We start from the raw sequence: 21,482 nt of genomic DNA, 5'->3' as shown, positions 1-21,482 counted from the left end.
CCTAGTCAGCAGAATTCAGTACCTTTTCCTTCCCTCCCAGTGAATCCACCCAGGCCACAAGGATTGCAGAGCCAGGAGATCTTGTATAGTGATGGAGGAGGGTTTGACATGGCAATGAAATCTTCTAACTCCAAGTCTCGTCCCCACATGTTTTATCTTCCTGCTCTTCAACAGGGTCTCTGCTCCCCCTCTGCTTCCCACGATGCTCCCACTCACTGGCTGAGTTTTCTTGGTCTCCCGCTTCCTCTCTCTCTCCTGCTTCTCTGCGGGCCTCTCAATCACTGTTCACTTCATTGCTTGACCCCAGCTACACCTACAGCCTCCAGGGGCACAGAAAAGAAGGAACCATCCTCTTCCCTCACCTCGTCCCTCCCTTTACCTTGGAAAACACAAGTGATTCAGAAGTTAGATACGATTTCATAATGACCTCAACTTTCACCCCCTTTTGAAGAACCTTTAAGTGAATTCCAGCCTTGCTCATGCCGATATAAAGGGTGAGCAGGTTCACGTGACACACTAGGAAATCTCAAGAGGCCCAAGGCTGGAGGCACTTCCCAGGGCTTGCCCCCACCCCAATGCTCAAAAAGTAGCATTTCCCCGTGTCCTGAGTCCATGCTAGGCACAGGCCAGAGAGGCAGGGCAGGAAGGAAAGATGGACACCGTAAAAGGGGGAAATCATGCCTATTTCACAGGGCTGTCCTAAAGACCAAGTGAAATAACATCTACAAAGGACCCAATGGTCTGTCTTGCTCTCAGGAGGTGAAAGAAAAGCTCTGCGGTGTACACCTAGACACAGTCTCCCTGCTGGTTAACTTTCCCAGCAAAAATAAAGTGTGACTGATCCTCCTGGTATGGACACCCCACGAGGGCAGGGATTCTGTCCTGTGTGTTTCTCATTGTATCTAGAATATTCTTTGGCATGAAGCAGTGCTTGGTATGCAGTTGTTGAGTTGAATGAAAGGACGAATGTATGGGTGAAAACCTGCAGACAGCAGAATGGGCTCAGAGAGGTGGAATAATGGTTCAAAGACTTGCAGCGGTGTGGCTGTAGAACTGAGACGTTAACTTGGTCTCTGTCCCACAGCACAGTGTCTTTCTTCTGCTCCGTGATCAGCCACAATCCAGGGTGATCTGATCTCAGGGTCAAATCTCCAAGAATACAGTCAGGAGAGGCTTGGAGTCTGGCACTCAGCAAGGATTAAAAGTCATCATGTCTCCAGTGTCTTAAATGGATCTTCTTCATGAAAGCCACTTTATTTACTATCTCTTAGCCATACTGCCCTTCCTTAAGTTCTTCAAATCGACTTCAGGGCCTTTGCACATGCAATGCCTTAGAACACTATTTACCTGGCTCCGCCTTGACTAAGTTCTTTTCATCCTTCAAGCCTTAGTATACATGGGCTTTCTTGAGAATCCATCCCTACTGTCTGCTATGGTCTAAATATTTGTGTCCCCCTTCCCTCCAAATTCATATAGAAACCTAATCTTTAGTGTGATAGTATTAAAAGATGAGGGCCTTTGGGAAGTGATTAGATTATGAGGGTTCTGCCTTCTTGAATAAGATTAGTGCCCTATCAAAGGGCCCTAGAAAGCTCATCTGCCTCTTCTACCTTAGGAAGGCACAGCCAGAAGATACCATCTATGAACAAGGAAATGGTGAAGAACCTCACTAGACGCTTGACGGTTGCCTTGATCTTGAAACTTCCCAGCCTCCAGAACGGTGGACACTAAATTTCTATTTTTTTTTTTTATAAGTTACCCCGTCAGCCTGAACAGGTTAAGACTGTAGTCACATAGAAATTTTTTCAGTTATTTTTTTCCCATTATTGGCTTGTGATTACTTATTGAGCTGTTCTCTTCCTATCTAGGGCCGGGGCATTTCTACTCTGTTGACTTTTGTATCGTCAGTGCTCACACGGTGTCTGTAGCGAATGAATCAATGAACAAATCTGTTATCCAACAAAAGGCAAAAGGCTTGGGGATGAGGCCTCTTCCCATCAGTTATCCTAGTGACTATTGGAATATGCAGTGTTTCAAGGAGCGACTCCCAGAAGGTGACGGGCTCTTTGAGCCAAGCCCAGCTTGAGAGAGGAGCCTTCACAGTGCACTCTACGATTTCAGTGAGCTTCTGTTTAGGTCTGTTTCTAAACTCTTCAAGTAGATCCCAGGCAGATGACTTGATGTGTCTCCATCACAGCAAAAACCCAGACAAAGAAATCATATGCTCTGCTGTTGGCTCCTACTCACAAATGAAGTACAGCAAGCTGTGATAACAGTTGTATACATATTCAATCGGAGCCTTATTGGGGCATCTTTTTAAATTTATATCCTGTTAGAGTACATATAACTGGAATTTAAAAGCTATTTTAGATCGCAGTGGAAAAAAAAATATTTACTGAGAGCTTATGCAGTGCCTAGCCCCAGGGGAAAAAAAAAGAATGTAGAAAAGTCCCAAGCCCATGGGCTCTGTTCTCAAGAAGCAGACTATTTAGTTAGATGAACACATTTTATACACAAGATAGGATTAGACCTCTTAATGCATGCAATGAACAGGATAGACACTAAGTACGATTGAACTTAAAGGAGGAGAATAAATGTATGCTGGCGTCTTAAGGGAAAGGAATGTGAATGAGGTGAAATTTAACTGGACTTTGAAAGATGGGGGAGAATAAATCAACATATTTATTGAGTGCCTACTGTGCATAAGATATGACACTAAATACTATGGGGGATACAAAGAATTATAAGACAGGGTCTTTGCCCTTGGCAACTTCGTGATCTACTTGTAGAGACAGGACATAAATCAGTGAGAAGTTAAATAACATTATGAGAGATAAATAGCCACCGAGACAATGGCAGCATGGGAGACGTCACGAGGCGTTGTGTGTTTACTTACACAATGAATGATATAGACCTCAAAAACATCAGAGTTCAAAACAGGTGGGTTGGAAAGACTCCTCAGAAGATAGAAGACTCAAGCTGCAGTTTGAAGGATGGGGAGGACTGGCTAAGAAGGGGATGGAGGATGATGGGGGATGTTACCAGGGAGAGAGAGTGCAGAGGCAGGGAGGGACAGTCTGTCAGAGGAAAATGAGTGAGCCAGGTTGGCTGGAGCAGATGAAAAGTGAGAAGACGAAGTGTTAGGAGCAAAGCTGGATTATGAAGGTGATCAAAGCTAGGCCGCTGAGCTTACACATTGCCTCCACACCACTAAAAGCCACTGAAGATTTTGCTTAGGGGCATGATGCTTAGAGGTGGATCAGACATGCGTCTTGAATGTTTCAAACCTAGATTTCAGGAGGATTCAGTGACGCCAGCACACTCATGTACCGAGCACCTGTAATTGGCCGGATGTGGGCCTATCCAAGGATGCAAAGATTAGTAACATAGGGGCCCCTGCAAAGGAACCGAACAGATGCTTCACAGAAGAAATATGAATGGTCACCAAATATATGAAGGAATGTTCAACATCTCTAGCAATTGGAGAAATGCAAATCAAAACTACACTGAAATTCCACCCCACTCCAGTCAGAATGGCAATTATCAGGAATATAAGAAACAATAAATGTTGGTGAGGGTGTGGGGGAAAAGGTACACTCACTCATTGCTGGTGGGACTGCAAATTGGTGAAACCACCCTGAAAAGCAGTATGAAGATTTCTCAGAAACTTGGAATGGACCACCATTTGATCCAGTTATCCCAATCCTTGGTTTATATGCAAAGGACTTAAAATCAACATACTATGGTGACAGCCATATCAAAGTTTATAGTGACTCAGTTCATAATAGCTAAGCTATGGAACCAACCTAGGTGCCCTTCAACAGATGAATGGATGAAAAATGTGATACACACACACACACACACACACACACACACACACAAACACAATGGAATATTACTCAGCCATAAAAAGTGAAATTAATGGCATTTGTCAGTAAATGGATGGAACTGGAGACTATTGTGCTAAGTGAAATAAGCCAATCCCCCAAATCCAAAGGCCAAATGTTTTTTCTGATATGTGTATGCTAACACACAATAAGGCATGGGAGAGAATAGGATTTCACTGGATTATACCAAAGGGAATGAAGGGAAGGAAGGGGGAGTAGGAAACACAACAGAATGAATCAAACATATCTTTCCTATTTCATATATGAAACTCCACATCATGTACAACCACAAGAATGGGATCCTAAGTTATACTCCATGTACATATAATGTGTCAAAATATACTCTACTGTCATGTAAAAAAATAATATAGGGCCTCTGGCTTCAAAATTCTTAAGTATAAAGTGAGATAATGCTAAGTAAGCAATTTTAGATTGCTCAATATCTTCCAGAACAACAGACAATATCATAGAGAGGAGTTCAGGAATCAGGAGGGGGAACTTCAGATTTCAGCTGTATGGAAAGGGAAAGAAAACTTCAATTTAGGTGCATAGGATTCAAGGTAAAGGAGGGGTTTTTCCCACAGAAATGGGCAAAGGCAAACCTGAGATTTAAGCTCAGAGCAAGGCTCAGGAGGAGGGATGCAGATTGTAGAGGACACAATCTGTCACTCTTCAATAGTGAGGTGGGGGCTGCTTTGCAGAGTTCAAGGTCGGGATGGTGGGAAAAAAGCCCTTGGAAGGTTGTTATGGTTTGGATGTGAGGTGTCCCCCAAAAGCTCACGTGTGAAATAGTGCAAGAAGGTTCAGAGGAGAAATGATTAGGTTGTGAGAATCTTAACCCAATCAGTGAATTAATTCCCTGAATTAACTGAGTGGTAACCCAAGTGGTAGGGTGTGGCTGGAGGAGGTGGGAATTGGGGGGTGGCTTTGGGTACATATTTGTATGTGGCCAGTGGACTCTCTCTCTCTTCTTCCTTATCACCATGTGAGCTGCTCCCCTCTGCCACACTCTCCTGCCATGATGTTCGGCCTCACCTTGAGCCCTGAGGAATGGAGCCGGCCTTCTGTGGACTAAGACCTCTGAAACTGTGAGCCTGCAGGTAAACTTTTCCTCCTCTATATTTGTTCTGGTCAGATCTTTTAGTCAACAGCAGTGAAAGAGCTGACTAAAACAAGGGACTCGTCAAGCAACCAATCCTCTGTTCCTGGGAGGTTTTGACCCCAAACTGGATGACCATGTTATGAATATCACACACACAAAAAAAAATTCCCTAAAGCTGGGAGAAAATTGGACCAGTTAAAGAGTTTCAACCCCGGTGCTTACTAAGAAGAGTGTGGTTACTAATAAAGTCTAAAAATTTGGAAGTTTATAAATGATTTCCCCTGTTATAGTAATGAATCAAGAACATAAAATTCTCCAAAATAATAATTTTTAATTTACTGACTTGCATTTAAGTATGGTTCCCTGAGTGAGAAAGCAGGGAAACTTACCTGAAAGCTAACTTACTTGGAAACTGGAAGGTAATTCCCAGCCCATGGCAGGTCCCCCAATATCTGTGGCTTACGTGACTATCATTGATGTAGGTGTGTATGGTTGAAAATGTTGGGTGTGTTAAGCAAACCACAGGTTCTCTTGTGACACAATATTTCTATGGCACTGTGTTGTAATTTAACAATTAGAAGATTAATTGTTAATCTTCTAATTGTTAAATTAGATTTGTATACAAATAAACTAATGGAGACCTTTGTGAGTATCTGTGATTTCCATAAAGCAGGAAGAATTTTTCAGGATCAAGTCAAAAAAGATGACCAAGAGATTGGAAAAGAGAGTGGCCATTCACAGAGATGAAGGTATTGGGGGATTTAGACCTTTTCTTTCCTCTGGATACAGCTATCCATACTTCTGTGTCAAATTTCTCTTTTTGAATCAGGTACCTGATTGAATCTTCCATTTCTTGGAGTTTTGATGCTCATCACCCACGGATCACTCTTTTAGGGCCCAAACTCCATCGATGACATCTGCTGCATCCCCGTGGCAGACGACGTGGTGGACCTCCAGTGAACAGCAGCCTGTGTGTACCAGGGGATAGGGAGCCACCAGCCGCGAGCGATGAGTGGAGAAGAGATGGGAGTGTGAGTGTTTCCTGTGATGCTCCCAGCCTTCTTTCCACCCACGGAGAGAGTGTGCTTCCTCTCTCTTCCTCAGAAGAGCAAGTGGTGTCATTGCTTATTGAGAATCGTGAGTATCTTTTTTATCCAAAGACATCAGCAACAGAAACCAGGGATTTGAGTCCACTATCATTCACTCTGCCAATTGTCCCTTGCTGTATTCTCTACTGTTTGTTTTCACCCACTTATAAATAACCTCATATTGTGGTCAGACACTTCTTTTAAGCATTGCTAGGGCCTTGGATGATGATTGTCTTCACTTTTTTCGATGAAAAAACGCCAGAGGAATTTCAACAAAAACTCCCCCTCCTGCTTGGCCTCAATCTGGACTCCCTTTCTTTCTTTCTTTCTTTCTTACCTTCTGTTGGCTTCCTGCTCTCTGTTTTCCATCCCATTGCCTCCCCCAATATTCATGTTCAAAGATGCTTTGAACACAACAAGAATACTGCCCGAGCTAATTATAACTGCACATGAATTTTGTTACATCATACATTTCTTTCTTCTCCTGAATATCTCAAATTGACCTTTGATCAATAAAGAGAATTAATGTGATAATTTCTCTCTCCCTTTTCCCTCTCTTTGGTTTCTACTGAAGGGATCTACAGCCATCCCTGTCTGTGTGTCTTTTTTTAAGTTCCCTGTCCCTTGCACCCTTATTGAAACCTAAAATATTGATGAATTCTCACTTCAGGCTCCGAGTTCACTAGCAGAACAGTTCAGTCCAGGTGGAGGCCAACACAGATTCCTTAAAGGTCAGCAACAGTGAGGTGTGGAAGCTAAAGTGGGGTGAACAAAAGACGCTAAATGACTTGAATGTTCTGTGGACGTGGGATGTATATTTTGGGAAACGATCCAGGACAGTGCCCGAGGTGAGCAGGATTCCGTGGTGGTGTGTGTGAACTGGCAGCTGGTCTGTGTTGAGCAGCCCGCTGCAGATCCCAGTAGCAGCTTGATCTCAGGTGTGGCCTTAACTGCGCTAAGAAGTTTCCTATTAAACAGGGGTAGTGACAATTCCTATCTCAGAGGGCTGGAGGCAGTACTTAGCTAAGACTTATGAAAACGTTTAGCATGGTAAGAGGCATAAGAACTTGATCCACAAGTGGTAGCGATCACTCTATGTAATCCCTTTCTAATGCCCTTCCCTGAGAGGCAAATTGTGACCACCACTTCTTCAACTATCTCCTTGAGAAATTCTTGGTGCATGGAAATGATGTTCAGAACTCATCACAAGCCTTAGGAAAAGAAGGAGTAAAGGCAAGGACTGTTTGCCCTGTAGACAATGCCAATAACTGAGTTGACATCAACTTAGGAAACTTCCGCACAGTCCAAGACATTAACCTGCTTGCTGTTGGCTTGTCTCAGTGATATGTTACTATGAGGTGTGTGTGTGTGTGTGTGTGTGTGTGTGTGTGTGTGTGTGTGTGTGTGTGTGAAAGGGAATTTTTCTATTGCTTTGGGATTGGTGCTTGGTACAAGGCCTACCAAGGGCTAGGGCGAGGACCTCTCCCCAGGAGGCTGGGGTGGACTCTAGTTCACAGTCTGAGAGGTGGAGGACTGAGGGGCAGAACAGGTCAAATTGGAGGTGAATTGTTTACATCAAGAGTTGTGCTGCAGGGAGGCTCCTGGGACAGGAGAGCTCACACCTGGGCCCCAGGAGACACTGCCCACAGTTGGAGGACTGATGCCTGGAGGGCCTCCGGGGCCAGTCTGTGCAGAGGGAAGCAGAGGAGTCATCAGAGAGAGGACTGCAGCGGTAGCCAGCCATGGACCCCTCCCCCTGCCTTCCCCCCTCTTCAACAGCACCAGAGGAGTCAGGACGAGGACAGGAGAGGTGGCTCAGAGACCAAGCACAGCCCCAGGTCCCAGCTGGTAAGGGCTTAAAATGTGTCCTCAAGAAGATATGCTTATGTACCTCGGAAAGTGACCTTATCTGGAAATAGAATCTCACAGAGGCAATGACATTAAAATGAGGCCATTAGGGTAGGTTCCAATCCAATGTGACCACGTATTTCCTAATGAAAGGGGAAATTTGGACATAGATATACAGAGGAAAGACGAGTGGAGAGACATAGGGAGAACGCCAGGTGACGATGGAGAGATGCTGCTGTAACCCAGTTGGGACCACGAACTGGAAAAGGCAAGAGAGCTTTTAGCAGGATCACAGCCCTGATTTGGGGCTTTCAGCCTCCAGATTGTTGAGACGATGATTTTCTATTGCTCTCAGCCACCCAATTTGTCGCACCTTGTTAGCTCAGCCTCAAGAAGCTTCTATGAAGCTCAAAGCTTTGCAGGTGGGAGGGGAAGGAGGAGTGATTTAAGTCCATTGAAGACTGAAACTTTCACATGAGCTGCACTTTAAGAGCCAAACATGACCAAAAAGTTATAGAATCTACCAGAATTTTATCAAGGGATGTGCTATGTAGGAAAGGGTGGTTCTACAGAGCTTAGCCAGAAGCAGGGACTGGAAAAAACACAATTATTTTATGCATACACCCCATCACGTTCAGACTGCACAGCAAACCGGTTTCATACAGATCCAAACATCCTCTGCCCACCAGATGCTTGGAAATTTGCCAGGATTACTCTCAGGCTGCATGCTGGTTTCCATGACAATGCATGTAAGAGACAATCCTATAACTACTCAGTTGGCAGACTAGGAACTAGTAGCAGTTTTAAATGCTATGACTGCTAATGTTTTGTGATTAAACCTGATGTTTAGTGATATACCCTTGGGACCATGAATCACGGAAATCTGAGAGAACTCAAGAACAATAATGAAACTCACTCAATGAATCCATTTACGTTACAGGTAGAATAGAGAGAAGACCCCTTTCCATGTCTTGTTTTTTGTAATTAGATTAGTACAAGGAAGCTCCTTACCCAAGAGAATCTCTACCATAGTCTAATTCCCAGTGTCCTTTCCCAAGCTTGAGTAAGGTAATGGGCTTTGTTTCATTCCCATTCAGCCCACTGAGATGCGCCATTACGCTTCTGCACAGTCCCAAGAGGTTGTGGGCTATTAGCCAAGTTTCAGGGGTGGAGCATCACCCAGGATTTCTACCCCTCTTCCTCCTGGGGAGTGAGGCAGGGAGAGAAGTCTCATCAGGGTGGGAAGTCAGCTATGTTCACCCTGCAGGATCTCAGCAGGACTTATTACTGCAATTAGCACTTTCTCTCTTGCAGGACAGTGAAGGCAGCTCAGCTATGGCCTCCTCATCACAAACTCTAATTTTCTTCACCTCGCAGGACTGGAATTATTTAGAGTTATTTTCCTGATTCTTTGATTCACTAGACAGTTTTTGATGGTATGCCTGGGTGTGTTGAGCATTGGTGAGTTTGGAAATGATGGAAACCCTAGAAGAAGAGGCGTTGAAGGAGACAGTGAGGGATGGTAGAATGGCTGGGGGAGGACACAGAGACATGTCTGGGACTACCATGGGGTCCCCAGGATAGAAAAGAAGAGGATGTGACCAGGGCTCTGAGCAAGGGACAGGAAGCCCTCCTATTTATAAGACTACCTCTTTTACAGTTATCTCCAGACACCCTGGGTGCTCTTGGTGGGAAATCAAGTCTCTCCTCCTTAAGACCTAATCTTCCTTCCCATCACAACTGGGCCCTGGGTGGTTGAGTTTTGGATGTTTATTCTGACTTATAAGTTGGCTCTACTGGAGAAGGAGGAAGGGCAAGACGGCAACCAGAATTAAAGTGGTCTATTTGCTTTCTATAAAATAAGCTTCACTGTTGTGAAATGCTTACATCATTTCAAGAAACTCCTCTGGATCACTTTTTCTCTCTCTCTGACTTTACAAATTGAGATCTATTGACCATTGCTCCTTTACTGTCTTCTTTCCTTGGCTTTTAGGACTTCACATTCATCTGGTTTGCCCTCATCTCTTGGGCAGCTCATTTTCCATTCATTCTCTGCTTCCTTTGCCCCTAACTTACTTTGAATGCTGTTCTCTCCCATTTTTTGTTCTTAGCCCTTTGACATTCTTTCTTTCTGAGTTTTTTTTCCATTCATTTCCTTACTGATGACTTTCTGATCTCTATTTCTAGCCCAGGAAGTGTTTTTAACTCTAGGCTCAGAATTCCATTTCTTATTCAAAAGATAACTCCATCTTTATAGAATGCAAACACTTGTAGTAGACGCCTAAAATCTTCTATTCCTTCCCACTCTGCAAATCAGCCTTTTCTCTTCTATTATCCCAAATTCCACCAGCTAGCAAGATCAGAAATGCAGGAAGTCTTTCATAATTTCATATTCTAACTAACATCACACCCACCAATCACCCAATCCTAATAATGCCACCACCTCACTAGACCTTGTCTGTCTCCATCTACTTCTCTATTCCAATGCCACAGTCCAGATTACCACCGACTGGCATCTGAGGGGAATGTTAGATGTGTGGGTTCTCCAAGTTGGCTTGATTTTTTTGGTATGTATCTTGTTTTGTTTTGGTATACTTTCAAAACATCATTTAAGTGTATTCATCATTTATTTAGAGAGAAATTGCAAAAAAGCAACACCCATGGAAGGAGCACTAAAGCCAAGAGAGTTGACTTCAGAGAGTATAAAATAGTTCTCCTACAGGCTGGGAGGAGAAGGGGTAGTTAATGGTACCCAAATACAGCTAGAGAGGAGCAGTAAATTCCTTTTCCCAGAGCACAGGAGGGTGCTGATAGTTCAAAATAATTTATTGTATGTATTTTATAAAGAATTAGCATCCATAGCTTTCCAACACACACAAAAAGGATATATATTTAAGCAGAGAGAAATTCTAAATACTCTGATTTGATCAGTACACATTGTGTGTATATAATAATATATACATGACACATACATATGTCTATACATACACAAACATATTATATATGTCAAATTATCACACTTGTATATTTCCTTATGAAATTATTTACTTGTCTTAGTTTTTATTTTTCTAACTTTTAATTTTGAATTGTAAATTAACAGACACACACACACACACACATATATATAAACATATATATGAGGTACAAGTGATGGTATGATTCATGAATATGATGTGGAATAATTAAATCAACTAATGGATATATCCATCACCTCAAATAATTATTTTTGTTATTAGAAATTTACTGTCGATGATTTTGAAATGTACATACGGTACATTATTATTGACTATATTTTATGTGTTGTGCAATATATCTCAAAGAAAAGAAAGCTTATTCCTCCTAACTATAGCTGTATACCTCTCTGACCATCATCTATCTTCCCATCTTCCATCAGCCCCCACCTAGGGTAAACACTATTCTACTCTCTGCTTCCCTCAGTTTGATTATTTTAGATTTCATTATCGGTAAGAACATGCAGTGTTTGTCTATCTGTGCCTGGCTTATTTCAGTTAATATGCTGTTCTCCGATTGCATTCATGTTTTGCAAATGCAAAATCTCTTTTTCTTTTAAGGTTTATTAGCATTCCATTGTGCATATATATCACATTTTCTTTATCCATTCATTTGTTAATGGTTGATATCACTGATCATTAGGAAAATGCAAATTATAACCACAATGAGATATCATCTCACACCTGTCATATTGGCTATGTTTTAAAAAAAATGGAAGATAACAAGTGTTGGTGAGGATGTGGAGAGAAGGAAACCCATTACACTATTAGTGGGAATGTAAATCAGTGTAAATATTAGGGGAAACAATATGGAGTTTTTTTCCAAAAAATAAAAATACCATATGACCCATTGATTCTACTTCTAGATATTTACCCCCAAATTTTTAAATCACTTTGTCAAAAAGATGTCTGCAATCTCAAGTTTATTGTAGCACTATTCATAATAGTCAAGTGAGGGACTCAACCTAACAATTTACCTGCTGTAAGTCAGCTTATGTCCCTTGGTAGGGTTTGCAGAGGATGCTTGAGGCCGGGAGGTGGCTCCACGATCATAGAGATCTATCAAAGCATTACTTCCGGTCACATGGACTTCTGCTTGGGAAAGCATTTCTAAACAATTTATGGCTTTTCCGTGGATGTTTTATAAACTTACTGATCCTCACTACCAGGTCCTTCCAGTTGGCTCCCCTTAATTTGGTTCTGATCTCCTGGAGTATGCATCATCTTCCTATTGGGTCTTTCTATCTCAATTCTTGCTGTTCTTCAAACCATTTTTCATAAGACAGAATATTTTCCAAATGCATATCTGAGAGTGCCACTCACCTGAGAAACCACATTGCAGAATGGAAAGAACTTACACTATGTTTTAAACTCTGCAGCCTGGCTTCCTGAGCCTTAGGGTCAGGTTGAACTGCGACATGACTTACCTAGCATTTGTTTTCTGAATGTAGCCTCGTCTGTAACCTCACATCCTGTATCTTTCTCTTTCTCTATACTCCAGCCATATTTATCCATTTTCAATGTCCAGATATGCCATTTTCTTCCACTCTGGGTATTCATGAATTATTTTCTTCTACGTAGGACACTTTGTTCTCCAGCCTTTCTTTTTCTTGGCTAACTTCAATGCATCCTCCCTGTATCAGTGTAAAACTCACTCTTTCAGTGAGTTTGTCCCTAGACAAGATTCACCACCTTCAGTTTCTATGTACTTTCCTTATTATAACACCAATTCTTTACATTGCTATCACTAGTTTAATTTTCTCTAAGTTTCCATAAAGACAGGGTTCATGACTATCTTATATCCTTTGTGCCTAACTAGTAGCTTACAAATGCTGTACTCATTTAGAGAAAGATTACCTAAATGAATGTATGAATGGCTGAGTTAGTAGCCTTACTTTATAGCTTATTATTCCCTGGACTCCGTATCTAATTGGCAACCAAGGCTGGTGTGTTCTAATTTTTACCATCCCTCATATGCTTTCCCTCTTCTATCTTATAGTTGGATCATGACAGTCATCTCCTACTTGCCTTCAGTTTGGCACTGCATTTATTCTCCATATGGACATCTGAAATAAACATCCATGTCCTTTCCTTTCTAGTCCACAGTATAAACACTAAAAACCCTTTTGCAGGCCTGATCAATTTCTGCAACTCCATCCCCCTCCTTCTCATGACCTAGCAATGCTGAATTACCTAGAGTTCTTTTGAATATTCCAGAATATTCTATGTCTTCTAGCTTCTTTCCAGCTTTTATTCATGCTTAGCACACCTCATGCCATTTTGTGTACTTGGAGAAGCCCTATATACTTTTAAAAACTCAGTTTGAGGGTGTTTCTTCTAGGGAGTCAGTCTGAACCCTTCTTTCTTTGTGCCTGAGATGAATTAGTGGCTATCATAGCCTGGATACTATTTTTTTTTTTGCATACATTCTGGTTGTTGGAGCCTTTCTACTCTTGGGGGCAGAGGCCATATTTTGATTCATATCATATTCCCAGCGACTAGCCCAAGGCTGGCACATTTTGCTGAAGAATGCAGGTGATTCACAGTATTCTGTGAATTAAGGAGCTACTACTCTAAGATGTTCAGCATGTTGAACTAGCATCCTGGCAGACTTATCTAGAAAAGTAGCTATGAACTCCTTTCTCCTATTTGAAAGTCTGAGCAGCCTAGGACTGAACTGAGAAAGGAATATATTATAATTCATCTCATAACTTATTTGATGAGGTCTCCCTTCCTGCTGACTCTTACTTGAGCATTTCCTGAAAGGTAAAATCTTGAGTCCATTTCTGCCTTTTAATGATGTATAACTTTTTCTTTTTCCTAATGGCAGCCCCCAGGAAGGAGGAAGCTCAGCAGTAGAGGCTTCCAAAAGACGCCAAGCCGTGGTTTATAGTGAAGGGCTAGACTTCCATGTTATTAGTAGTATTGGTCAGCCACGGTGGAGATGCAGGGTGAGATATCAGTGGTGGGCCTGGGGAAGGGGATGGAAACAAACTAGGATCATGAGGGCCAGTTCTAGAGAGACCCACCTGGCTATAGAACTGACCTTGCAAGCAGTCACACGATAGCATAAGTACTGGTCCTGTCTCAGATTCTGAGATGGCTCTTTAAGAGGTCTACTCCTCCAGGAATGGGTATGGCAGAGAATCTCAGAGCTCAGGAGTACAGTGACTTGGAAGCAGGACTCGTCTTTCCTGCTTGAGTAAAAGCCAGAACTGTGACTGGAAATAGGTTCAGCTCTACACCCCTTCCACTTGGAGCCAACCCCAATGGGAATCTGAGGATAAAGTAAGAGTTAGGGCTGGGTCTAGGAGGGAATTTTCCTTCCAGAAGCACAAAGTACTTTCTGGGTGTTCTGGAGCCCACTAAAGGAACATGCAGTTAAGGGCTGAATTAAGTCTAGGCTCCTGCCACTGGTAGAAACAGGGTCCCAAATATTACATTCTTTGTTTCTCAGTTGTCAGGAAGGGGTTAGATCAGCCTAAAGTTTGGAGCTCTTTAGAATATTTGTGATCTACATTTTACGTTAGAAATTCTGAAATCCTAAATGGCCAAGAGCATAGAGTAATTAGGAAAGTTAAATTTAAATCAAGATGCAGGTTATTTGGGCCCATCCAATAAAATTTGAGTAAGTTAAAATATGTTTTAAAATAAAATAATCAGTGTTGGCGAGGGCACAGTTAAACAGACCTTCTAGCACATTCCTGGTTTTACATTGGTGCCACCATTATGGGAAGTAATTTGTATATTCATGTCAAACCCCTTTAAAAAGTTCATCCTTCAGTGAGTATTTACTGGTGTCTATTCAGCCCTCATTTCTGCCTATCTCCTTCTTAATACAGTTCAGGTCTTTGTTTGGATACCATCCTTCTCCAAGAAACCATTGATTTGCAACCGGGGAAGTTGATCCCCTCCCTACCTTCCTGGATGTCTATGATTGGCTTAAAACTAGTTGGAACATCCGAAGCGCTGGTCCACAGTGTTTGATTGGTGCATGGGTACAGGGTGTATATTCTAATAAGGGTGAATTCCAAGACTCTTGCTTGGAAATCTGAATCAAATAGCTTCTCTCACTCTGGCTGTGGCTGAGAACATTGATAGCCCTGTTTTGGCTGGTAGCCATTCAAGTTTGAGTTTAATTTTCTGCTATTTGCCCCTTAAAATCTGCCAACTTTGACCCAGTAATTTCACTTCTAGGAATATTTCCTAACAAAATAATCATAAATTTATACAAAAAACCCTAAGTACACTATGATTTATAAGAGGAAAAAAAATAGGAAACAACCTACATAAATGTCCTCAAATGGGGGAAGGTTAAATAAATTATATTGTGCTCAAAGGAGGAAATTTTATGAAACTATTACAAATCATGTTTCTGAAGACTATTTAATGACCTTGGAAAATGCCCACAGTATAGCATAAAGTATAAAAAATAAGATGTAAAATTGGATTCACATAATGCGATCCCATTATCTTATTTACATATAGAGAGATTGGAAGGAAATACACCAGAATATTAACAGTTGTTTATGGGTTATTTTTACTACCCACTTTATAGGTTTTGAGCATTTAATTTTTTAAAATGTGCACATATCACTTTTATATAAGACAAAATTTGATAAACATGACCAATTTTTTTACAGCTTTGACCCTGGGACAGAGACCCCAAAGGGTGACAACATGCTCATTTTTAAAAATTTTGCTGAGGTATATATTCGAATCATGCATACCTCTACAGGCTATTATGATGAAACATTGTAAACTCTGCCACCCTTTATGTAGGCCAGGCATTTTATGGAGCTCAGCCCTGGAGAGAAATTAGGCTTAGGTAGAGCCAAGGCAAAATCTGTGACTCGACACAGTAGCAAATACTTCTCACCAGAAGAACAGAATTAGTGCCCTTCTTCTTCTTGGTGTCAGGCTGAATCTGAAGTTGTGTCTCCTGTTTCCGGACTCTCCCCTCATGATGCACAGGTTTAGAATTGTCACTGCATTTTGCAGATGGGAAACCAAAATGCTCTGGGAAGTGACTCACCCGTAGCCAGACTGTGATATAGCTGCAAAGAAACAGTTTAGAACCAGGGCCATCTGCCGCTCCGATTAGGGGCTCAGTGCCCAAGGTAGCTTATCTCTTGGAGCTATTTCCCACGGGCTGGTGTTGAGGGCAACACCCTCTACCTAGAAGGCCTGGCTCAGTGCAAGACATCTCCATTTAATCTCAACTGACTCAGAGTCTGAGGAATGTAGTCTCAGGGACGTCTGGTTGAGAAAACCATGGTAGGTGAGAGGGACACATGTCTATCTGCATTTACTTTCTCTCCACTATCTGCCTCCCCTCTGCATCCTGCTTTCTTCTGAAAGGGGAAAGGGAGGTCAGTGTTGTATAGTCATCAGAACATTTCCTCTGGAATCGGGTGGATTGATTTGAATCCGAGCACTGTCATGAATTTTCTGACTTCGGAAAAGATACTTCCCCTAAGTCTCAGTTTTCATATTTGTTTATTAGGGACAATAATCATACCTCACTCATAAGTTTGTGATAATGGGATACAATAATATGTGTAAGAGTTTATTACCTGGTGCATAATGAATGCACAATAAGTTGATCATTTATATGACTAGTAAGTGGTAGCTGGAATGGGTTTGTAAAATGGTGCAACTTCTTCCGAGAACCATTTGGTGAGTTCTAGTAAAGATGAGGACATACATACCCTGTGACCAAGAAGCTCTTCTCCTGGGCATATGCTTGCATAGGCATAAGAAGCAGATATAGAAATGTTCATATCAGAAACATTTGTATTCACAAGCTGAGAACAATTCACATTTTCATTCATCCAGGAGAATGAATGACTCAGTATGTAGTCATATAATTTCATATAATGAAATACCATAGATCAGCTAAGATAAGAGAGCTAAAGCTATACAGATCAACATAGATGAATCTCATGAATATAAAGCTGAGGAAAAATAGTGAAACAGTTGCCGAACACATACAGAATGCTGGGTTTTATAGATTTTAAACAACTATACATCCAGAAGGGATATGTATATATGTAAGGAAAGCATAAAAGAATGATAAACACCACATTAAGTAAAATGGCAAAGGCGATGGTGTGCAGGGGCCTCAATTCAGACGAGATCGGGCCCGTTCAGGGTGGTATGGCCGTAGACGGGGTGAGGGGGGGGGCATCAATTCAATAGAATATTTTTTTTTCTTGCTAAATGGCAGGGGCATGGGGTAGTAGGCAGAATTCTAAGGGGGGATCCTCAAGACTCTCATCAAATTGGTGCCTGCACACCTCCTCCCAGTTATTCAATTAAATACTAATGGAGCTTCTGTTGTGAAAGGATTTTGCAGATGTAGTTAAAGTTCCAAACCAGTTGGCTTCAAGATGGGCCTTAAGATTATTCTAAATGGGCATAAAACAATCAGCTCAGCATTTTATAAGAGGAATGAGATTTGAAGCATAGGAGGGGTTTGACATGAGGGAGATTTTTTTTCCCCCTCCAGTGGCTTGAAGATGGAAGAGACCATGTAGCAAAGAACCAAGAGTGACTCTGTGAGCTGAGGCTGGTCCCAATTGACAACCAGCAAAGAAACCTTGGTCCTCAACCACGAGGGTCTGAATTCTATAAATAACCTGAATTATCCTGGACAAGGAGCCAAACCACAGATGAGATGAATCATCGGTCTGGACTCTCCCTGGGTCTGAGTGTTGTAGGACCCTGGTCAGAGACCCTGCTACATTGGGCCTGAATGTCTTGCCTATAGAATTGCGAGCTAGTAAATGAGCATGGTTTTAAATTGCTATGTTTGTAGTGTTTTGTCATGCAATAATATAAAACTAATACACATAGGGACTTAATATTATTCTTTGTACAATTTCTGCCCACCTGAATATTTTATAATGCTTGTTAAAAGCAGCTGGAGTGGGTTGCCGAGCTCTGGGCCTGACCCAGAATTGGAAAACAATTAAAAAGAGCCTTTGTGTCTGGCACATAGTAAAAACTGGCTAAATGCTGAGTTACAGACAATGCTGGTCCGTGTGGAGAGCTGAGGCTAATTTAACAACTATGCAGGGCCCACTGAGAGGGAATTGGGCATGGATTGGGAGGGTTAAAGCCTTTATCAGACCAGACAAGTAGAGCTCTGTGAGGTTTGTTAAAGTGCACGGGATTCAAACTAATGTTCTATCACTGGTCAAAAGCTCTTGGTGGACTCTCAGGCTGTTATTTCTCTTGTTTTGGGGTAGGAGGTGGGTAGCAGGAGATGGAGAGGTCTCCAGCAGTGACCGTGCTAGAAGAGGGCATATTGGTCTGTCCTGTGAACAGTTTCCCAGTCTGAAGCAGTCAAAGAAACTAGCACCCATTCCTGCTCCCTCCACCCATCAAATCCTTATCTTCCATAGACTCTTTCTGATTTCAAAAAGTGGAGCTACAGGCCCAGAAGAATAAAAGACCCTCAGGACTGTGACCTGAAGCGACTTGAGTCAGGCCATAGTAAATGAAATAAAATGAACACGTGACTTGGAGACTCCCCCTCGCCTCCTTCAGGAGTTACTGAGTTACTGAGCAGACATACAGTTCATTCATCTGCCTGTATAGAGCTCCACCCAGGTGCCACACTGGCGATAAAAATGAACACCGAGCTGAATGACCTCACTATCTCACTCACTAGCTCCTCCCTCATTGCCCCACGTGGACCCGTTCCCATTTGTAACATCACCACCATCTAGTTTTCAATTAGAGACCTAGGAGTAACTCAGTCAATTCAATGACTTCCATATTCTGTTTCTCCATCTCTAAATTCCTAGGAATTTGTCACCTCCCTTTTCTTTCCAGTCTTGGTTTAGACTTATTTTATTTATATGTAAACTTTGCAGAAAAGTTTACATTCAAACTTCACCAAGAAGTTGCAATGATTTACAATTCCCCTATGCCCCGTATCCCAACTGTTTGTATTTTGTCTTGCTTTCTTCCTCTTCCCTCCTTTTCCCCCTCCCTATCGTCTCTCTTTCCCAATTTGTGTGTGGTCTTTGTTCTCTGAACCACTGGAGGGTAAGTTAAAGCATTATGCTCCTTTAGGACCGAACACCTCACTCTGTATTTTCTAACAACAAGAACATTTCTTACATAATCACAGCACCATAATCAAAATCAGAAATTTTAGCAGTTCTATTCAATACATGCTCACGTTTTACCAATTGTCTCTTGACTTGACATTCCCTGGGTTGATGAATGCATGCATCCAAGTAACCCATAACCCTGTTCAGATACATATCCATCAGCACAGAAAATCCTCTCATATTCTTTTACAATCAATACTGCCACCCACCCCCCCAAGATGATATTATTCCACAAAGATCAGTTTTTCCTGTTTTGGTATTTCATATAAATGGAACAATACAAATGCACTCTTTCATCTTTTTTGTCTCAAATTGTCTCAAGTTGTTTCTTGTATTTTCTTTCTCAACAGGTGTCATCATCATCCAGGAACCTGAGATTTATCCTCGACCCCTCTTTTTCTTTCATTAATCAACAAGTTCAATTGATTTTACGTCCTGAAGCTATCCTTTATGTTTGTTCTTGATTCTCCATCCCTTCTAACCTTGATCATCTGTCACCTGGACTATGGCAACACTTGTAACTGGTCCTTCCCTGTCCCATATGTCTCAAAGACATTCTCAGAAGCACTGTCATGGTAACCCCAACAAGAGTGCAAATTTCACCCCCTTCTCAAAATGAAAGCCTTTGATTCTTTGCCTTTGATATAGACAATGGTCCTCCATGATCTGGCTACTCATTTCCTTTCCTTCTTTCCCTAAAGCTCTACAATCATCTTCATTTTTTTTCAACCTTCTGTCTTTGCTTAGAATGCTTCTATTCATTGTTCCAAAATAATGCTCTAAATCCCTTGGCAAATGTCACCTCCCCCATGAAGTCTTCCCACATCCTTTCTCTAAACATATAAAATAAATCTCAAGTTGCCACCATCTCTTGCCTGCTTACATTTCTATGATGGTATATATCACAATAAATGTGTTTATTGCTTTGTTTAACCTCTCTGTTAGACTGTGGCCTCATTGAGTGTGGAAACCTTTCCTTTTTCTCTTTTTCTCGCTATTTTGCAGTGTTTAGTATGGTACCAGTCCATAGAGAGTGCTTATTCAACACTTTTTTGTGTGTGTGGTTGTGGAAATAGCATGTTAAAACTACAGTCAAATTCTGCTCTTCTACAATATTTAAAAACTGGAAATTCTAGCTTTATAAAATGAAAATGACTGACTGGTAAAGAAGATCTGAAGGATGCTTATGAGCCTTTTATGTGCTTTTTTTATTAGGTTTGAGTATCTCCTAATTCATTAATAATGAGGAAAAGGAAGAATGCTGGCAGGTTTTTATCGCAAATCTTTATTAAAACAGAAGATTCTTTTCCCAAAATAGTCTCTGTGTAAAGCACAGTTCGAGAGTTTGTCTGTAAAATCAGTATTCAGGAAATGACTTAGGTCTTGACCTAGTCCATAAAAATGGGACGAGGCAGCTGCTGGGCCCAGGGAGCCCATCCACCACCCTCACACATCTCCTCGATAAAGGGTTGATTCATGGTACAGGTAGAACAGAACTTATCTCCGCATCTCAGTGTGTGCAAAACAGAGCTCATTGGCTTCCCTGTCCTCCCAGCACCACCTCCTGGGTTACCTATTTTTGTTGATGGCATCACATCCTCTCTGCCACCTAGGCTTTCAAACCTCCCTGTTATCTCTGCTTCTCCCTCTCCCTCTCCCAAACAACCCACCGGCCTGTCATCAATTCTGCTTCCCTGTTCTCTCTCACATCTGACCCCTCCTCTGTTCCCATTGCTGCTGCCCTAATTCAAGTGCTTATTACCCCTTGCCTGGACTGCAGCCATAACCTCCCAAACGGTCTCCGTACCTCACTCAAGGCAGTCTTACACATCAGGTTAATCTGCCTGAAGGACAGCTTTCATCACAACCTAACCCTGCTAAAACCTCTATTCCCTGCCGAATAAAGTCCACATTCATTCAAGGCATGGCCTTTGCAACATCCTTTCTCATTACTCCTCTTATGTTCCCTAGGCTTCAACTAAATCAAACTCCTTTTTCTTTATTCACTCATTCACAGACTCACTAGATATTTATTGAACCACTGGGCAAGGCATTGAAGATACCAAGATAAAAGGCAATGCTTCTGATCTCAAGCGGCTTCCAGATCCCACCCTGTTCCACCTCTGGGCTTTTAACTTTTCTGTCCCCAGCACCCGAATGCTCTTCATCCACCTGCCTCCCTCAACCACTGCCCAAATTCCATTCATGCTTCCATGCCTCCCTTTACCCTCATTCAGATATGACGTTCTTTCCCAAGTTTTGCTCGGTCTTGCCTCTCTCTCTCTCTCTTAAGCTGGAAGAAATCAATTTCTCCTCTCAAAGGTTACAGCTTTTCGCCTGCCTTCTCTTGAGGCTGGGTCTCAATTCTATTGAAAACTGTGTGTTCCTGAAAGAAGGATCTGTATCGGTTTCACCCACGC

At 41.9% G+C, this 21,482-nt stretch overlaps 1 long non-coding RNA gene across 1 annotated transcript; it reads left to right on the top strand.

Moving 5' to 3' along the window:
• Positions 1–1,880: 1,880 nt before the first annotated feature.
• LOC120888643 (uncharacterized) lies at positions 1,881–19,929 on the top strand. Its single transcript, XR_005732333.2, has 3 exons — positions 1,881–4,987; positions 5,884–6,126; positions 19,413–19,929. It is a non-coding gene; the product is annotated as an uncharacterized LOC120888643 (long non-coding RNA).
• The last annotated feature ends 1,553 nt before the right edge of the window (positions 19,930–21,482 follow it).

The sequence above is a fragment of the Ictidomys tridecemlineatus genome, chromosome 6 (assembly GCF_052094955.1).
Source record: "Ictidomys tridecemlineatus isolate mIctTri1 chromosome 6, mIctTri1.hap1, whole genome shotgun sequence".
NCBI lineage: Eukaryota > Metazoa > Chordata > Mammalia > Rodentia > Sciuridae > Ictidomys > Ictidomys tridecemlineatus.
The sequence above is the reverse complement of the archived record's forward strand: the minus strand, read 5'-3'. Positions and strand labels throughout refer to the sequence as shown.